The 11,272-nt window shown below is 36.0% G+C and overlaps 1 pseudogene; it reads left to right on the top strand.

Moving 5' to 3' along the window:
* The first annotated feature begins 7,954 nt into the window (after window positions 1-7,954).
* LOC120125751 lies at window positions 7,955-8,051 on the top strand (annotated as a pseudogene).
* Window positions 8,052-11,272: the final 3,221 nt, after the last annotated feature.

Here is an 11,272-nt window from a genome sequence, read left to right as displayed (position 1 = left end):
ACATATCAAATATTTTATTTGACATGTGGCTGAGCAGATGTCCTCGCACCACCTTGTTGTCTTTCTCGTATCTCTCATAGATAGCGAGAGCTGCGGCAGCAGTTGCTAAGGCATCATCATTGAGGACCATATCCGTATCATTACCGGCAGTTGGGGTTGGCGGTATGGTAGGTGGTGGCTTGAGCAGCACGTAGTCAAGATCAAGCTGCTCAAAGAATATCAGGATTCTTTAGGACCACCTTCTATAATTCTTTCCATCAAGTGTATCGAGCTTGGAAAGATCGGGGATTAGTTTTCTCAAAGGTGTTGTCATGATTGCAGTATATGGAATTCGTTTCTAAATTGTTGGATATATGAACTGCAAAACTACACCGTTAGAACTCACTGGAAATATAAACAGTAATTAAAATGAGCAAATTCGTAAACCGTGTCGTGGCAAAAACCATTGCCTTAGAAACTAATTCACCCCGATGTGTGTAATCGCTGCAGTAGGCGGACCGTCCCCTGAGGTTAACACAGTCGCTCTGAATTCCATACACCCGAAACCGGAGTGGACTGCTGGTGGTATTGCTCTTCTGATTGGAAAGAACTCAGAGAGAACTCACGGAGAGAACTGTAGAAAACACTTTTTTAAGTGAATTGTGAATGTTTGAGAGTGAGTTGAGAAGCTGAATATAGCTCTCTATTTATAGGCTAGAAATAGGGTTAATATCGTCCATAAAATTTCAGGATTAAATCTCTTCTTTTGTAACAGCTGAAACGTCTAGATGAACCTGAATAAAAAATAGTCCAGGTTCATTGCATCATTATTCAGCTGTTATAACTCCTGAAATTATACCATGTAACCCCTGGAATTAAATCAAATAACTCCTGTAACTCCTGATATTAACAGCTTGTCTCCTCTGTACAAAGCTGGAAATCAGTCCAGATACATCTTAACATTTTTGATTTAATTTAGGAAAAAGCTGTTTAATTTCTGATAACTCATAAAGCAGTTGTTATCATTTGAAATTTAAACAGTCCTCAACAGCCTATAAATATCAGTTGAAATCTTTCACATTTTCCATTTGTTTCTTTCAAAGAGAAATTCCTCAAGAATTTTATCTAAAAAGATAGTATCCGCGTGGACGTGTCGAAGACACGTATTACCACGACCACGACAATGAGCTGAGCCAAGCCGAGCCGAGCCGAGCTGAGCCGAGCCGTGCTGTGTCGAGACGAGACGGACGGCGGCGGCAGCGGTGCGCGAGAGTCCCCCTTGTTCTCTATCACTCAACAAGGAAGTGGGAAAACCAAGCTTTAAATACCATTCCCAATAGTGTTTCCAATACTATGTGGGATTGAGTATTACCAACATTCCCCCACTAATGCGAAAGAAATCTTCTGAAACTCGAAAACAAACTTTCCAGAAGAGCAATAGCGAGATTAGTTGCTTAAGCACTAGGGAACGTATCTGGAACTAGTACATGTGATGATGAGCAATCCTTCTCTTAGATAAGTGAAACTAGTCTGGAACTTTCTAAGATCAGGGTAAACTCATAACACACAACTAACCCCTTCATCCACCTGAGTCCTCGATGTGTAAGATATATATACAAAGTATATATTTGGCCATCTTACCTCAGGATTCTAGTAAGTGTGCTAGAAAAATGGCCCAACATTTTTCATAGAAGGTGGCTAACCCTTCTCACTTACATAGGTTATTTCATCAAGTTTATCTCAACATAAACCACCCTTTAAAAAGGGATACGAAATAATTAAGAGCTTTTATAATAGCTCAACCTCACAAAGGGTATGGTGACTTTCTTCAAGTTCATTATTAATGAACCACCCAAACTCTGGGCTAAGAAGTCATTAAGAATAAATATTCAACCTCATTTATCGGTAAATTCAATAAGTCCTTCACACTAGAACCATTCAAATACTTGGATTTGAATTTATTAAGAGTTTAACAAACTCAACCTTTCTGTAGGTAAGTTCATCATTTCCTACCCACTCACTCTAGGTTATGAACTTATTAAGAATATATATTCAGCCAAAATCGGTAAATTCATCAAGTCTTTCTCACTAAGACCACCCAAAGCCTGGGCTATGAATTTATTAAGAACAATTAAGCTCATCCTTGGCATGCACATTATTCATCATAGGGATAGGCAGTAGGAATGTGCACTATGAGTCTTTCCATGGTTTCGTTTGACCACATGGAACTTAGATAACTAAGTTGGGTATCCACCATGAATTCCTCAATCAATGGGCTTTAGACCAATCCCCCTCGATGAATCTAGGACCAGCTTCCTACTTAACCCTTTGGTAAGTGGATCTGTTAGGTTCCTTTCCGACTTCACATACTCTAAAGAGAGCACTCCATTCTTTATTAAGTGTCTCACTGACTCATGTCTTATACGACTGTGTCTTTTCTTACCATTGTAAGCTTGGTTCTTAACCACACATATTGCAGCTTGTGAATCACACAATAATGAAACTGGAGGAGTCGATCTTCCCCACAACAGAATATATGCTAACAAACTTCTGAGCCACTCGGCTTCTTGCCCAGCTAGGTTAAGAGCTATAAACTCTGACTCCATAGTAGAACGAGCAATACATGTCTGCTTTGATGATTTCCACGGGATTGCTACTCCACCCAAAGTAAAAACATACCCGCTCGTAGAGCTTACCTCAACATTATCAGAAACCCAGTTGTCATCACAATATCCTTCCAGTACCGCAGGAAAGCCAACAAACTCAAGTTTCCAATCCAAAGTACCCTTAAGATACTTCAGTAAGCGTTTAAGAGCAATCCAGTGCTCACCCCTCGGATTATGAGTATATCTACTCAGTCTACTCACAGCATAAGCAATATCAGGCCGAGTATAGTTCATTAAGAACATTAAGCTTCTGATTAACTTAGCATATCCAGTTTGGGAAACACTACTTCCTTTATTCTTAACTAGATGTATGCTAGGGTCATTAGGAATTCGAACAGGGACGATATCAAAACTGTCAAATTTCTTTAGCACTTTCTCTATATAATGTGCTTGACATAAAGAAAATCCCTTCTCAGTTTTGGTAACTTTGACTCCTAAGATTACATCTACTTCTCCCAAATCTGTCATCTCAAACTTAGTGGACAATAAATTTTTAACTTTGTTAATGGACTCAATGTTAGAACTGAAAATCAACATGTCATCAACATAAAGACTTATGATAACACATTCAGTGTCAATCATCTTCTAATGCACACAAGCATCCAAACCATTCACAACAAAACCAAAACTAAGAATAGTTTTATGAAATTTCTCATACCACTGTTTAGGAGTCTACTTAAGTCTATAGAGTGACTTTTTGTGTCTACAGACTTTGCCTTCCATACCTGGTGCTTCAAAACCTAGTGGCTGCTCCATGTAAATCTCCTCATCTAGATCTCCATTCAAGAAAGCAGTCTTAATATCCATTTGATGTACCTGCAACTTATGAATAGAGGCTAGTGCAAATAATGCACGAATCGTTGAGATTTTTGTAACGGGAGAATATGTATAAAACTAGTCTAAACCAAACCTTTGAGTGAACCCTTTGACGACTAACCTTGCCTTGTACCGCTGAATCGAACCATCTGGCATTAGTTTCTTTCGGAAGACCCATTTATTGGAGATTGGTTTGAATCCCTTAGGCAAGTCAACTAATTCCCAAGTATGATTAGACATTATCGATTCTAGTTCATCACTAACAGCGCTTTTCCAAAAACTAGCATCGATAGATCTTATAGCTTCTTCAAAAGTTTTAGGATCCTCATCTAACAGAAAAATTTGAGCTATAGGATCTGAAATGGTGTCTAAATCATTTATCTCAGAAATAAAGGAAGTAATAAAGTCTGGTCCAAAAGAGGTTTCAACTCTTTGCCTTTTACTTCTTCTAGGCTCGAAATCAATTTGTTCAGAAGACCTAGCAGGATTACTAGAAGAAGTGGATGAAATATATTCTATTTGTGTTTCAATATTCATTCTCGGTTCCTTTAAAGGAAAATTATTTTCAAAGAAAACAGCATCCCATGACTCACAAATAGAATAATCTTGTAAAAACATGAATTTGTATGCAGCACTATTCGTAGCATACCTTATAAACACTGCATCAACAGTTTTAGGTCCGATGGTGGACTTCTTAAAGTCTAGCAAACCCAATTTGGCCAAACACTCCACACTTTCAGGTATTGTAAATTAGGAGCGTATCCTTTCCACAATTCATATAGGGTAGAATCTAATTTCTTATGAGGAACTCGGTTCAAGATATGAGTTACCGATAGAATGGCTTCCCCCCACATGTTATCAGATAACCCTGAACTTATTAGTAAAGAATTCATCATCTCTTTTAAAGTTCTATTTTTTCTTTCGGCTATACCATTCTGTTGAGGAAAATAGGGGGCTGAAGTTTCATGAATTATGCCATTCTTTTCACAAATATCTTTTAAGATATTAGATCCATATTCACCACCTCTATTAGATCTAACTCGTTTAATTCTCCTATCTAACTGATTTTCTTCTTCTGCCTTATAAATAATAAAGAAGTTTTCAGCTTCATCTTTAGTTCTTAGGAGATAAACTTTTGTATATCTTGAATAATCATCTACAAAAGTTATGTAGTAGTGTTTTCCTCCTTTACTTTCAGTGTTTCTAAAATCTGCTAGATCAGTATGAATGAGTTCTAACAGTTCAGTCTTTCTATTAGAAACAGTCTTAAAGTGAGGTCTAGTATGCTTAGATTCTACACAAATCTCACATTTGTTGAAGCTAGTTGTGTCTAGTTTAGGCAGAACATTCATATTCATTAATTTCTTTAAAGCATGAATATTCACATGTCCTAATCTAGCATGCCACATATCAATGGATTCAACAATATAAGCAGAAGTGGTAGCTTTATTTTCATTAAATTGAGTTTCTATGACAAATAAAATATTGCTTAAAAACATTTTCCCCACATAATCACCATTTCGGGAAAGTACAAGTTTATCTGCCTCAAAAACTAACTTAATGCCTGCCTTATTCAGAAGCCCACCACTTATCAAATTTCTATGCAAGGCAGGTACATACAGAACCTTATTTAAAGCCAGAGTTTACCAGAAGTCAGCTTTAGTAAAACCTTGCCTTTGCCTAGCACTTCAGAACTGCTAGAGTTCCCCATGTACACATGTTCACCAGTGTTCCCATCCTCGAACTCGGTGAAAAACTCCTTCCTTGAGCAGAAATGCTACGAAGCGCCAGTGTCAACTACCCATTTTGAACTGTTCTCCATCAGATTAACTTCTGAGACCACCGCAACAATGATCTCATCATCTTCTTCTACAACGTGCATCTGTGGCTTGTTGTCATTCTGGCGGTCTGAGCGGTGTTGGTATTGGTAAGCTTTGTGGCCGGGTAAACCGCAGACATAACACTTGAACGTCTTTCCTTCCGGTTTGCCCTTTCCTGACTTCTTGAAGTTGGTAGCCTTTTGTGGTTTCGTCTTCTTGTCTTGATTCCTACGTTTCATGATTTTCTTAAATTTAGACTCAACCAAGTTAGCTTTAAAAGATAAATTACTCATAGAATTAGTAAGCTTATCTTTTAAAAGGTTGGCTTATTCAATCTTCATATGGCCCACAAGTTCTTCAAGCGAAATGTCTCTCTTCTTATGCTTAAGAGAGTTGCGGTAGTCGGACCAGGACTTGGGCAACTTCTCAAAGAGTACATTGGCTTGCAGTACCTCACACATTTGCATCCCTTCAGCGATGATGTCAGCGACTAAGTTCTCATAGTCATGGACTTGATCCATTATTGGCTTGTCGTCTGTCATCTAGAATTTGAGCCATTCGCCAACAACATACTTCTTGATGCCCACATCGTCCGCACCATACTTTTTGTCGAGAGTGTCCCGTATTACATTGGCACTCCTTTCTCTAAGGAACATATCAAATAGTTTATTTGACATGTGGCTGAGCAGATGTCCTCGCACCGCCTTGTTGTCTTTCTCATATTTCTCGTAGATAGTGAGAGCGGCAGTGGCAGTTGCTAAGGCATCATCATTGAGGACCACATCCGCATCATTACCGGTAGCTGGGGTTAGCGGCATGGTAGGTGGGGGCTTGAGCAGCACGTAGTCAAGATAAAGATGCTCAAAGAATATCAGGATTATTTGGGACCACCTTCTATAATTCTTTCCATCAAGTACATCGAGCTTGGAAAGATCGGGGATTAGTTTGCTCAAAGGTGTTGTCATGATTGAAGTATATGGAATTCGTTTATAAATTGTTGGATATATGAAATGCAAAACTACACCGTTAGAACTGACTGGAAATATAAACAGTAATTAAAAGGAACAAATTCGTAAACCGTGTCGTGGCAAAAACCACTGCCTTAGAAACGAATTCGCCCCGATGTGTGTAATCGCTGCAGTAGGCAGACCGTCCCCCGAGGTTAACACGGTCGCTCTGAATTCCATACACCCGAAGTCAGAGTGGACTGCTGGTGGTATTGCTCTTCTGATTGGAAAGCACTCAGAGAGAACTCACAGAGAGAACTGTAGAAAATACTTTTTTAAGTGAATTGTGAATGTTTGAGAGTGAGTTGAGAAGCTGAATATAGCTCTCTATTTATAGGCTAGAAATAGGGTTAATATCATCTATAAAATTTCAGGATTAAATCTCTTCTTTTGTAACAGCTGAAACGTCTAGATGAACCTAAATAAAAAATAGTCCAGGTTCATTGCATCATTATTCAGCTGTTATAACTCATGAAATTATATCATGTAACCCCTGGAATTAAATCAAATAACTCCTGTAAATCCTGATATTAACAGCTTGTCTCCTCTGTACAAAGCTGGAAATCAGTCCAGATACATCTTAACGTTTTTGAATTAATTTAGGAAAAAGCTGTTTAATTTCTGATAACTCATAAATCAACTTTATCATTTGAAATGTAAACAGTCCTCAACAGCCTATAAATATCAGTTGAAATCTTTCACATATTCTATTTGTTTCTTTCAAAGAGAAATTCCTCAAGAATTTTCTCTAAAAAGATAGTATCCGCGCAGACGTGTCAAAGACACGTATTACCACGACCACGACCACGTCCACGAGCCGTGCCGTGCCGTGCCGTGCCGTGCCGTGCCGAGCCGAGCCGAGAAGAGACGGACGGCGGCGGTGCGCGAGAGTCCCCCTTGTTCTCTATCACTCAACAAGGAAGTGGGAAAGCCAAGCCTTAAATACCATTCCCAATAGTGTTTCCAATACTATGTGGGATTGAGCATTACCAACAATGTTCACATTATGGGGTCCATTTAAAAATGCTTTGATAGAACTCAACATGAGAAAATGACAAGTTCCAATAACAATGTATTAATGACCATAGATCCCAAATTAATTTTTGAGAGACCATAATGCATTACTTTCATAGTTTTCCATGTGTAATGTTGGAGGGGTTACCGTCTCTAATGAAATTTTTAGGTTTAATTGTTTTGGAAGGCTTTTAAATTTTGAAAATGGATAAAATAAATTTTTATTCTCTTAATATTTTTAAAGCATAGTCTTTAATTTTTTGGTACAATTATTTTTGAGGTCATCTTAATTTGAAATTAAGAAAATTAAGTTTTGATCTATCATTTTTCTAATTCAAATACTTTTTAATTATTAAATTCAAAAATGAAACTTAGAACAGTAGTTTAGCTTCGAGGCTAATTGAAAAAGGAAAAAAGGAATTATGGATTAAATTGGATAACGTGATTCACTCTTTTTATCCAGATCTAATAATGGTTTAAGGATAAGTGATCAATTGGGCTTACCTGGGGCTTGATTGATGTTTCGAACTTGGACATCCAATGGGTCTCTATTACATAGTTACTGCTCAATTAGAAATAAATCAAAGATTCCACGCCATTAAAGAACTGTATAGCGTGAAGTATTCATATACTGGAAAGAGCCGTCATGAGATTGTCCCTCTGGGCACATCTAATAAAATTGGAACGATACAGAGAAGATTAACATGGCCTTTGCTGATGTGATCCAAATCAGCATCTTAATCATTCTTGCATCTCCAACCTTTCATAAAATTCAAGAGGGAGATTTCTTTGCTTTGTCATTCTCATACTTTACATTCTTAATGATTATGTTCATAATATATGCTTTATATATCGTTTTCTATGATATGGACATAATCATACATTGTATCTTTGGTTATAATAAAAGTTTTACTTTCGTTATAATATGAAATCTAAGCTATTATTATAACATATAGTTCACATCTTTATATTATATGCTTATCTATCATATTTACTTAACTTATGTTTATGTTCTTAATGAAGGTGTATTCAGCCACATGAAGGGGAGCTAAAACAAGCTAGCAAATGAAGTCTGAAGGTATGGGAACATAACTAGAATAACTCTGGGGAATCTCAAAATCAATTTTGGGAAAAGTTGTTAACTGCAATTTGAGCTCATAGCTGGATTAAGCTAAACTTTTGAGCTAGATCGGCTATTCAAATCAGTTGGGGAGCTGCACAAATATCATCCTTCATCAAGGGACTTCATTTTTATAAAAATTCACTTTTCTACAATTCGTGTCTTCTCACGAAGAGGTGTCATTCTGGGATATGACTTTTCACCAAGAGTTGCCAAACATTTCTTCAAGTTATAAGTCATCTATGGCCAACTCACTTCTAGATCATTCACCCTAGAATATTCCTTTTCATGAAAGGTTACTTTCCAAACATTGTGTCCTTTCATGAAGGTTGTTGTCTATGAAGAGTCACTAGTCAAAAGGGTGTACGTTAGTGAAGGAATTTCAACCAAAGAATGCCTGATTCACGAATAGACATGAGGAGACCTACATGACTATTTGACCACACATGAAGCGTGCCTTGCACATGCTTGAGTTTGGCGCCAAGATGAACCAACGCAAGTACTATTCGGCCAAAGGCACATTCATTCATTATAGCCAAACCAACACCTCTCTTTTGGAGAGTTAGCCAAACCATCATGAAGCCAATTGACATGTGCATTCATTTATATCATTATGTATTTTCATAAAGACACATACTATGGCCGAATTCCCTTGTATATATTCGGTCAAAGCTTTTGATTTCCTATAAATAGGAAAGGTATTTGCTTGTAACAAACATTTCATTACTTAATCAAATTTATCCTTTGCGAGTTTATCTCTCTTCCAAGTTCTTTTTAGAACTATATTGATTAAGCAAGTATATTTTCATACTTGTGGCATCATTCCTATCCATCCTGATACTTCAATTTCTAAATCTATATCTAATGGCTTTAAGTCACTTTTACCATCCCTCGAGCAAGTTCTTAAAGACAGGGATTATGCTTTACAACATAGTCTCTTCTTTGGAGAGTTTGAGATACTATCACCATCATCATCATTGTCGCCCATACTTCATCAACACCATCTTCCATCATCACCATTGAAGGCCACCATCTCAATAACTATCTTCCACATCCAACTCTTCTTTTATTTCATATATCATTTCATTTCATTTATTTTATTATCTTATCTTACCTTTACTAATCCTTTAAACATTTCTTTGTTGTAGCCAATACTTCAATTCAAGGGCTACACTTGCTGCCTTTCCTAGATTGGGCACACAATAAGGTTATCTATTTGTAATACCCCAAAATTTTGATTAGTGACTAAAATATAAATTTTGAAAGTTTGGTAACCAAAATAGAAAATTTAGAAAAGTTTAGGGACCTAAGTGGTAAATTTCCCAAAAAATTTATTCCATGAATGGATAGTGTAATCTTGAGAGTGGGGTTTTATTGAAATCATATTCTTGATCTAGAAATTGTGTTAAGAATTAGAAATTGTTAAAGTTCGATAAAAATTCGGTAAACCAGTTCGAATAAAAATTTCAGGAAAATTTGAAAGATGATAAATTAAGCTTAGAAATATTATTTCCACATTTTAAAATGATTGAAAATAACATGGAGCATTGGATTTGAGAATTTATTTCCATATTCAATTTGGACCGTTGGATTTAAATGGCAAGATTGCAATTTTTGGAAAGTTACTTGGTAAAATTGGAAAAAGGGTAAAATATTTAGTTCATATTAGATTTTGGAAAGATGATAAGGTTATGTGGCTTGGTATTATTGTAAATATCAGGTTTCATTAATGTAAAAATTGATATTTCTCATTAAATGAATATTTTATTCATTTAATCTTAAATAAATGTTAAATTAACATGAAATGCATTAGAAATTTCATGAAAACTTAGCTATTTTCAACCAACATTTCGTGCTCCATATGAACAAGGTAAGAAAATTTTTTATTTTTCGTTTTTGAGCAAATTCCTTTGGATTTTTTATCATGTCGTGAAGTAGAAAATTGTTCTATTCGAAAAACGCTATCATTTGATACCATTATTGTTTGCTAACTTAGTTTGTGTTCAAAGATCCCAAATCTTAGGGTTTATGTTCACATTAGGGTCTATGGAATTGATGAAGGATTTTGACTTTTTGAGGTTGTAGAATCATTTCTAAGCATTATTGATGTTTAAAATCACTTGTTCATGGTTATATGAACCTATAAAGCTTCAGCCAAACCCTAACTTTAGGGGAGAGATGTGTTTTGATGAAATTAAGTTAGGGCTTTGATTATAAGGATTTTATAAGGTTGAATCGAAGTAGATTTCATGCTTGAATCGAAGTTGATTTCATGCTTGAATCGAATCAAAATTGAGTAAAATCATGAAAAACCTATTCTTGAACATACAAAGCAATCAACCTTGACTATAGAGGATGAGAAAAAATATGGAAAAATTAGGTAGGGGATGGAAATGATGCAGGAAGTATTCTACAGGCCTTAGAATAATTTGGTGACCATTCTTTAATTTTATAAAAGTTGTGTGACTTAATCGACATTTTTGGAAAAAAATGTGGGTTGTTGTGTAATTGTTCAATAGTTGATGTACTATGCTGGAAATTAATTTTTGAGTCTTGAAATTGAAGTTAGGATGTGAAATTGGATTATTTTGGAAAGCTTGTAAAAGTTGAGGTTTAAATCACAAATATGAAAGGCTAGGAGCTTAAGTGAAAATATTTTGTGAAGCTGTGATAAAAAAGAAATTGAGTGATCAATTAAAAGTGTAACACCCCAAAGTTGGGTCAAATTATGAGTTTATGAAACTTATGGACAAATTTAGAAAATGCATGAAATACAGGGACCTAGTTCATCATTTATCCATTTTCTGTTAGCATTGAAAAATAAACTCGGATAATTCCCCCCAAAAAATC

The sequence above is a fragment of the Hibiscus syriacus genome, unplaced genomic scaffold (genome assembly GCF_006381635.1).
Source record: "Hibiscus syriacus cultivar Baekdansim isolate YM2019G1 unplaced genomic scaffold, ASM638163v2 tig00110442_pilon, whole genome shotgun sequence".
In the NCBI taxonomy this organism is placed as follows: Eukaryota; Viridiplantae; Streptophyta; class Magnoliopsida; order Malvales; family Malvaceae; genus Hibiscus; species Hibiscus syriacus.
Note: the sequence above shows the minus strand (reverse complement) of the source record. Positions and strands in the feature narration are given on the sequence as shown.